The following is an 8,376-nucleotide window of genomic DNA, read 5'->3' as shown; positions in this document are numbered from 1 at the left end:
GGGTCACTCCCACTGTCAGAGGTGCGGGCATTCAGGTGTCTGTACCCGCTGGCCAGGGGGGGCGACACCACCACCAGCAGCCGTGTCCCAGCTGACCAGGCGGGACGACACCACCAGCAGCCGCGTCCCAACGGGCCAGGGGGGACACTACCACCAGCAGCCGCATCCCAGCTGGCCAGGGGGGACACCACCACCAGCAGCCGCGTCCCAGCTGGCCAGGGGGGACGACACCACCACCAGCAGCCGCGTCCCAGCTGGCCAGGGGGGACGACACCACCACCAGCAGCCGCGTCCCAGCAGGACAGCGGGGACGACACCATCACCAGCAGCCGCGTCCCAGCTGGCCAGGCGGGACGACACCACCACCAGCAGCCGCATCCCAGCTGGCCAGGCGGGACAACATCACCACCAGCAGCCGCATCCCAGCTGGCCAATGGGGACATCACCAGCAGCCGCGTCCCAGCTGGTCAGGTGGGACGACACCTCCACCAGCAGCCGCGTCCCAGCTGGCCAGGGGGGGCGACACCACCACCAGCAGCCGCGTCCCAGCTGGCTAGGGGACGACACCACCACCAGCAGCCGCGTCCCAGCTCGCCAGGGGGGAGACACCACCACCAGCAGCCAAGTCCCAGCTGGTCAGGGGGGACGACACCACCACCAGCAGCCGAGTCCCAGCTGGCCAGGGGGGACGACACCACCACCAGGAGCCGCGTCCCAGCTGGCCAGGGGGTAGACGGCCTCTGCTGGCTCACGCCATACACATACACACATATACATATATACTCAAACCAAGATAGAAGAGGATAGCAGGGTTGCGTTATCATGGAGGCTGGAGAGCCGCGTCTCCACAATGATTCGTTATCTAACTGAAGAAAAAAAAAAAAGGGAAATTAATTTGACATAATATAAATATATAATGATACAATATATACATATAAGACCACCAGGAGCCGGGTCCCAGCTGGCCAGGGGGGACACCACCACCAGCAGCCGCGTCCTAGCTGGCCAGGGGGGACGACACCACCACCAGCAGCCGCGTCCCAGCTGGCCAGGGGGGACGACACCACCACCAGCAGCCGCGTCCCCGCTGGCCAGGGGGGACGACACCACCACCAGCAGCCGCGTCCCAGCTGGCCAGGGGGGACACCACCACCACCAGCAGCCGCGTCCCAGCTGGCCAGGGGGGACACCACCACCAGCAGTCGCGTCCCAGCTGGCCAGGGGGGACACCACCACCAGCAGTCGCGTCCCAGCTGGCCAGGGGGGATACCACCACCAGCAGCCGCGTCCTAGCTGGCCAGGGGGGACGACACCACCACCAGCAGCCGCGTCCCAGCGGCCCAGGGGAGACACCACCACCAGCAGCCGCGTCCCAGCTGGCCAGGGGGGACACCACCACCAGCAGCCGCGTCCCAGCTGGCCAGGAGGGACACCACCACCAGCAGTCGCGTCCCAGCTGGCCAGGGGGGACACCACCACCAGCAGCCGCGTCCCAGCTGGCCAGGGGGGACAACACCACCACCAGCAGCCGCGTCCCAGCGGGCCAGGGGGGACGACACCACCACTAGCAGCCGCGTCCCAGCCGGCCAGGTGGGAGACGGCCTCTGCTGGCTCACGCCATACACATACACACATATACATATATACTCAAACCAAGGAAGAAGAGGGTAGCCGGGTTGCATTATACTACTTAACCGGAATTACTCAAAATGAAGGGACTTTGTCGTTTTTTTAGACCCTGGTCACTCCCACTGTCAGAGGTGCGGGCATCCAGGTGTCCGGAATAGGGGGTGCGGGCATCCAGGTGTCCGGAGTGGGGTCAATAAACTTTGGGTACATCCGGTTAACATCTGTACCATGTTCGGCTAAGTAATGGGATTAGGGTCAATAAACTTTGGGTACATCCGGTTAACATCTGCACCATGTTCTGGTAAGTAACGGGATTAGGGTGAATAAACTTTGGGTACATCCGGTTAACATCTGTACTATGTTCTGCTAAGTAACCGGATTTACTCAAAATGAAGGGACTTTGCCATTTTTTAGACCCTGGGTCACTCCCACTGTCAGAGGTGCGGGCATTCAGGTGTCTGTACCCGCTGGCCAGGGGGGGCGACACCACCACCAGCAGCCGCGTCCCAGCTGGCCAGGCGGGACGATACCACCAACAGCCGCGTCCCAACGGGCCAGGGGGGACACTACCACCAGCAGCCGCATCCCAGCTGGCCAGGGGGGACACCACCACCAGCAGCCGCGTCCCAGCAGGACAGCGGGGACGACACCACCACCAGCAGCCGCGTCCCAGCTGGCCAGGGGGGACACCACCACCAGCAGCCGCGTCCCAGCAGGACAGCGGGGACGACACCACCACCAGCAGCCGCGTCCCAGCTGGCCAGAGGGGACGACACCACCACCCGCGTCCCAGCTGGCCAGGCGGGACGACACCACCACCAGCAGCCGCGTCCCAGCTGGACAGGCGGGACGACACCACCACCAGCAGCCGCGTCCCAGCTGGCCAGAGGGGACGACACCACCACACGCGTCCCAGCTGGCCAGGCGGGACGACACCACCACCAGCAGCCGCGTCCCAGCTGGACAGGGAGGGGGGGGGGGGGGGACACCACCACCAGATGTCGCGTCCCAGCTGGCCGGGGGGGGGGGGGGACGGACACCACCACCACCAGCAGCCGCGTCCCAGCGGGCCAGGGAGGACGACACCACCACCAGCAGCCGCGTCCCAGCCGGCCAGGTGGGAGACGGTCTCTGCTGGCTCACGCCATACACATACACACATATACATATATACTCAAACCAAGGAAGAAGAGGGTAGCCGGGTTGCGTTATACTACTTAACCGGAATTACTCAAAATGAAGGGACTTTGTCGTTTTTTAGACCCTGGGTCACTCCCACTGTCAGAGGTGCGGGCATCCAGGTGTCCGGAATAGGGGGTGCGGGCATCCAGGTGTCCGGAGTGGGGTCAATAAACTTTGGGTACATCCGGTTAACATCTGTACCATGTTCGGCTAAGTAACGGGATTAGGGTGAATAAACTTTGGGTACATCCGGTTAACATCTGTACCATGTTCTGCTAAGTAACGGGATTAGGGTCAATAAACTTTGGGTACATCCGGTTAACATCTGTACTATGTTCTGCTAAGTAACGGGATTAGGGTGAATAAACTTTGGGTACATCCGGTTAACATCTGCACCATGTTCTGGTAAGTAACGGGATTAGGGTGAATAAACTTTGGGTACATCCGGTTAACATCTGTACTATGTTCTGCTAAGTAACCGGATTTACTTAAAATGAAGGGACTTTGCCATTTTTTAGACCCTGGGTCACTCCCACTGTCAGAGGTGCGGGCATTCAGGTGTCTGTACCCGCTGGCCAGGGGGGGCGACACCACCACCAGCAGCCGTGTCCCAGCTGACCAGGCGGGACGACACCACCAGCAGCCGCGTCCCAACGGGCCAGGGGGGACACTACCACCAGCAGCCGCATCCCAGCTGGCCAGGGGGGACACCACCACCAGCAGCCGCGTCCCAGCTGGCCAGGGGGGACGACACCACCACCAGCAGCCGCGTCCCAGCTGGCCAGGGGGGACGACACCACCACCAGCAGCCGCGTCCCAGCAGGACAGCGGGGACGACACCACCACCAGCAGCCGCGTCCCAGCTGGCCAGGCGGGACGACACCACCACCAGCAGCCGCATCCCAGCTGGCCAGGCGGGACAACATCACCACCACAGCCGCATCCCAGCTGGCCAATGGGGACATCACCAGCAGCCGCGTCCCAGCTGGTCAGGTGGGACGACACCTCCACCAGCAGCCGCGTCCCAGCTGGCCAGGGGGGGCAACACCACCACCAGCAGCCGCGTCCCAGCTGGCTAGGGGACGACACCACCACCAGCAGCCGCGTCCCAGCTCGCCAGGGGGGAGACACCACCACCAGCAGCCAAGTCCCAGCTGGTCAGGGGGGACGACACCACCACCAGCAGCCGAGTCCCAGCTGGCCAGGGGGGACGACACCACCACCAGGAGCCGCGTCCCAGCTGGCCAGGGGGTATACGGCCTCTGCTGGCTCACGCCATACACATACACACATATACATATATACTCAAACCAAGTTAGAAGAGGATAGCCGGGTTGCGTTATCATGGAGGCTGGAGAGCCGCGTCTCCACAATGATTCGTTATCTAACTGAAGAAAAAAAAAAAAGGGAAATTAATTTGACATAATATAAATATATAATGATACAATATATACATATAAGACCACCAGGAGCCGGGTCCCAGCTGGCCAGGGGGGACACCACCACCAGCAGCCGCGTCCTAGCTGGCCAGGGGGGACACCACCACCAGCAGCCGCGTCCTAGCTGGGCAGGCGGGACGACACCACCACCAGCAGCCGCGTCCCAGCTGGCCAGGGGAGACGACACCACCACCAGCAGCCGCATCCCAGCTGGCCAGGCAGGACAACATCACCACCAGCAGCCGCATCCCAGCTGGCCAATGGGGACATCACCAGCAGCCGCGTCCCAGCTGGTCAGGTGGGACGACACCTCCACCAGCAGCCGCGTCCCAGCTGGCCAGGGGGGGCGACACCACCACCAGCAGCCGCGTCCCAGCTGGCTAGGGGACGACACCACCACCAGCAGCCGCGTCCCAGCTGGCCAGGGGGGACAACACCACCACCAGCAGCCGCGTCCCAGCGGGCCAGGGGGGACGACACCACCACCAGCAGCCGCGTCCCAGCCGGCCAGGTGGGAGACGGCCTCTGCTGGCTCACGCCATACACATACACACATATACATATATACTCAAACCAAGGAAGAAGAGGGTAGCCGGGTTGCATTATACTACTTAACCGGAATTACTCAAAATGAAGGGACTTTGTCGTTTTTTAGACCCTGGTCACTCCCACTGTCAGAGGTGCGGGCATCCAGGTGTCCGGAATAGGGGGTGCGGGCATCCAGGTGTCCGGAGTGGGGTCAATAAACTTTGGGTACATCCGGTTAACATCTGTACCATGTTCTGCTAAGTAACGGGATTAGGGTGAATAAACTTTGGGTACATCCGGTTAACATCTGTACCATGTTCGGCTAAGTAACGGGATTAGGGTCAATAAACTTTGGGTACATCCGGTTAACATCTGCACCATGTTCTGGTAAGTAACGGGATTAGGGTGAATAAACTTTGGGTACATCCGGTTAACATCTGCACCATGTTCTGGTAAGTAACGGGATTAGGGTGAATAAACTTTGGGTACATCCGGTTAACATCTGTACCATGTTCTGCTAAGTAACGGGATTAGGGTGAATAAACTTTGGGTACATCCGGTTAACATCTGCACCATGTTCTGCTAAGTAACGGGATTAGGGTGAATAAACTTTTGGTACATCCGGTTAACATCTGTACCATGTTCGGCTAAGTAACGGTATTAGGGTCAATAAACTTTGGGTACATCCGGTTAACATCTGTACTATGTTCTGCTAAGTAACCGGATTTACTTAAAATGAAGGGACTTTGCCATTTTTTAGACCCTGGGTCACTCTCACTGTCAGAGCTGCGGGCATTCAGGTGTCTGTACCCGCTGGCCAGGGGGGGCGACACCACCACCAGCAGCCGTGTCCCAGCTGACCAGGCGGGACGACACCACCAGCAGCCGCGTCCCAACGGGCCAGGGGGGACACTACCACCAGCAGCCGCATCCCAGCTGGCCAGGGGGGACACCACCACCAGCAGCCGCGTCCCAGCTGGCCAGGGGGGACGACACCACCACCAGCAGCCGCGTCCCAGCTGGCCAGGGGGGACGACACCACCAGCAGCCGCATCCCAACGGGCCAGGGGGGACACTACCACCAGCAGCCGCATCCCAGCTGGCCAGGGGGGACACCACCACCAGCAGCCGCGTCCCAGCGGGCCAGGGAGGACGACACCACCACCAGCAGCCGCGTCCCAGCCGGCCAGGTGGGAGACGGCCTCTGCTGGCTCACGCCATACACATACACACATATACATATATACTCAAACCAAGTTAGAAGAGGATAGCCGGGTTGCGTTATCATGGAGGCTGGAGAGCCGTGTCTCCACAATGCTTCGTTATCTAACTGAAGAAAAAAAAAAAAGGGAAATTAATTTGCCATAATATAAATATATAATGATACAATATATACATATAAGACCACCAGCAGCCGCGTCCCAGCTGGCCAGGGGGGACACCACCACCAGCAGCCGCGTCCCAGCTGGCCAGGCGTGACGACACCACCACCAGCAGCCACGTCCCAGCTGGGCAGGCGGGACGACACCACCACCAGCAGCCGCGTCCCAGCTGGCGAGGGGGGACGACACCACCACCAGCAGCCGCGTCCCAGCTGGACAGCGGGGACGACACCACCACCAGCAGCCAAATCCCAGCTGGCCAGGGGGGACGACACCACCACCAGCAGCCAAGTCCCAGCTGTCCAGGGGGGCGACACCACCAGCAGCCGCGTCCCAGCAGGCCAGGGGGGGAGACACCACCACCAGCAGCCGCGTCCCAGCTGGCCAGGGGGGACGACACCACCACCAGCAGCCGCGTCCCAGCTGGCCAGGGGGGAAGACACCACCACCAGCAGCCGCGTCCCAGCGGGCCAGGGAGGACGACACCACCACCAGCAGCCGCGTCCCAGCTGGCCAGGGGGGACGACACCACCACCAGCAGCCGCGTCCCAGCTGGCCAGGGGGGACGACACCACCACCAGCAGCCGCGTCCCAGCAGGCCAGGGGGGGAGACACCACCACCAGCAGCCGCGTCCCAGCTGGCCAGGGGGGACGACACCACCACCAGCAGCCGCGTCCCAGCTGGCCAGGGGGGACGACACCACCACCAGCAGCCGCGTCCCAGGGAGGACGACACCACCACCAGCAGCCGCGTCCCAGCTGGCCAGGGGGGACGACACCACCACCAGCAGCCGCGTCCCAGCTGGCCAGGGGGGACGACACCACCACCAGCAGCCGCGTCCCGGCTGGCCAGGGGGGACGACACCACCACCAGCAGCCGCGTCCCAGCTGGCCAGGGAGGACGACACCACCACCAGCAGCCGCGTCCCAGCTGGCCAGTTGGGACATACACAAAGAAACACACATACACAGGGAGTAACGCACACAGGAGGAAGACAGCACACATATATATATATTAGATGGTTGCCCGATTCAAACACATCGGGTATTCTAGAATATGTATGTAGTTTATTTATGAAGATTTAAGAATAATGCAATACATGCGGGCGTGCGGCGGTGTAGGTGTGCAGTGGTGTGGTTGTCTGTCACCCTGTGGCTTTGTACTCCTGTAGCTGTGTCCCTCTGTAGCTGTGTCCCTCTGTAGCTGTGTCCCCCTGTGCCTGCTGTCTCCCCCGTGTGCGGTGTCTGTCTGTACCTGCTCCCCATGTCCCCCTGGCTCTGCCTGTGGCCCATATCTCGCTGTCTCTGGCTGTCCCCCGTGTCCCCCTGTCTCTGGCTGTCCCCCGTGTCCCCTAGTGTCTGGCTGCCCCCCCGTGACCCCCTGTCTCTGGCTGTCCCCCGTGACCCCCTGTCTCTGCCTGTCCCCCGTGTCCCCCTGTGTCTCTGGCTGTCCCTCATGTCCCCCTGTCTCTGGCTGTCCCTAGTGTCCCCCTGTGTCTCTGGCTGTCCCTCATGTCCCCCTGTCTCTGGCTGTCCCCCGTGTCCCCCTGTGGCTCTGGCTGTCCCCCGTGTCCCCCTGTCTCTGGCTGTCCCCAGTGTCCCCCTGTGTCTCTGGCTGTCCCCAGTGTCCCCCTGTGTCTCTGGCTGTCCCCCGTGTCCCCCTGTGTCTCTGGCTGTCCCCCGTGTCCCCCTGTGTCTCTGGCTGTCCCCCGTGTCCCCCTGTCTCTGGCTGTCCCCCGTGTCCCCCTGTGGCTCTGGCTGTCCCCCTGTGGCTCTGGCTGTCCCCCTGTCTCTGGCTGTCCCCCTGTCTCTGGCTGTCCCCCGTGTCCCCCTGTCTCTGGCTGTCCCCCGTGTCCCCCTGTGGCTCTGGCTGTCCCCCTGTGGCTCTGGCTGTCCCCCTGTCTCTGGCTGTCCCCCGTGTCCCCCTGTGTCTCTGGCTGTCCCCCTGTCTCTGGCTGTCCCCCGTGTCCCCCTGAGTCTCTGGCTGTCCCCCGTGTCCCCCTGTGTCTCTGGCTGTCCCCCGTGTCCCCCTGTGGCTCTGGCTGTCCCCCGTGTCCCCCTGTCTCTGGCTGTCCCCCGTGTCCCCCTGTGGCTCTGGCTGTCCCCCTGTGGCTCTGGCTGTCCCCCGTGTCCCCCTGTGTCTCTGGCTGTCCCCCGTGTCCCCCTGTGTCTCTGGCTGTCCCCCATGTCTCTGGCTGTCCCCCGTGTCCCCCTGT

This window comes from Phyllobates terribilis, unplaced genomic scaffold (genome assembly GCF_046119375.1).
Source record: "Phyllobates terribilis strain yellow unplaced genomic scaffold, ASM4611937v1 Scaffold_4366__1_contigs__length_61791, whole genome shotgun sequence".
Classification (NCBI taxonomy): domain Eukaryota; kingdom Metazoa; phylum Chordata; class Amphibia; order Anura; family Dendrobatidae; genus Phyllobates; species Phyllobates terribilis.
This window is presented reverse-complemented; position numbering follows the sequence as displayed.